The sequence below is a fragment of the Olea europaea genome, chromosome 17 (genome assembly GCF_002742605.1).
Source record: "Olea europaea var. sylvestris chromosome 17, O_europaea_v1, whole genome shotgun sequence".
In the NCBI taxonomy this organism is placed as follows: Eukaryota; Viridiplantae; Streptophyta; class Magnoliopsida; order Lamiales; family Oleaceae; genus Olea; species Olea europaea.
Window position 1 is genome coordinate 10,430,583 of NC_036253.1, and position 1,265 is coordinate 10,431,847.

Consider the following 1,265-nt stretch of genomic DNA (forward strand, 5'->3'; position numbering starts at 1 on the left):
CGCCATGATGCCATCGTTACACAAAGGATTTACGAGGAAGTTCAAGATAACGAGGATGAAAGGCCATTTACAAATCAGGATTTAATTGCTTTATCCAGACAGAGACATGAGTCTGGTGGAAGTTCACATGCTGGGCCGAGTACACGGTCTTCTAATTGTTCACGTATAGTTCCTAATGATGAAGATTTACATGTCGATCAATTATTTGACACGAAAGAAGATTTACAAGAAGCTGTGCATCGAATTGCAATGAAACATAATTTTGAGTTTAAGGTAAAAAAATCAAACAAGTCTACATACACAATTATTTGTGTGGACAACAATTGCAGTTGGCGTTTGAGAGCGACAAAAATGGACACAAATGAGTTCTTTGTAGTTCGCAAGTATGCGATAGAACATACCTGTGAAGTGGGTATTCGTCAAAATGATTACAAGCAAGCTCGATTATGGTTTATTGGTCGACAGATAATGCACAAGTTTCAGGACCCACGGACGATTTACAGACCTACAGATATCATCAATGACATCCGTCGGGAGTTTGGTGTAGTTATGAGTTACCAGAAGGCCTGGAAAGCAAAAGAATATACGTTGGAAGATTTAATGGGTTCGACAGAGGAGAGTTATGCCAAATTGGCCAGGTATTGCCACAACATGGTGAGAACTAATTCTGACTCGGCATTTTTTTATTGAAACCGATGGGCAGAATCGCTTCAAGTATTTTTTTATGGCTCTTGACAATGCTTTAGAGGTTTTCGAAATGCGATGCGACCTCTAATTCTAGTTGATGGTATAGCCCTAAAAGCTAGATATGAAGGGAAGTTGATTATTGCTACATGTTAAGATGCCAACATCCAAATTTACCCTCTTGCATTTGGCATTGTCGATGGAGAGACTGATCTAGCAATGCGTTGGTTCTTCACGAAGCTGAGAGAAGTAATTGGAGATATCGAGAACCTTGCATTTGTGACTGACCAGGGGCAGTCGATAATAAATGGTATAGTCGAAGTTTTTCTGGAAGCACATCATGGTTATTGCATGTACCACATTCAGGGCAACCTGAAGACTAGGTACCTGGGCAGTGGCATCGTTGCATTGTTTAGGAGAGCTCCAGAAGCTTACAGCTTTGAAGAGTTTACGAAGTTCATGGGCGAAATAGAACATAAATCAGAAAGTGCATGGGAATATCTATCAAATATGGGGGTCGAACATTGGGCACGGTCACATTTTCCAGGACGTCGATACAACATGATGACGTCGAATAATGC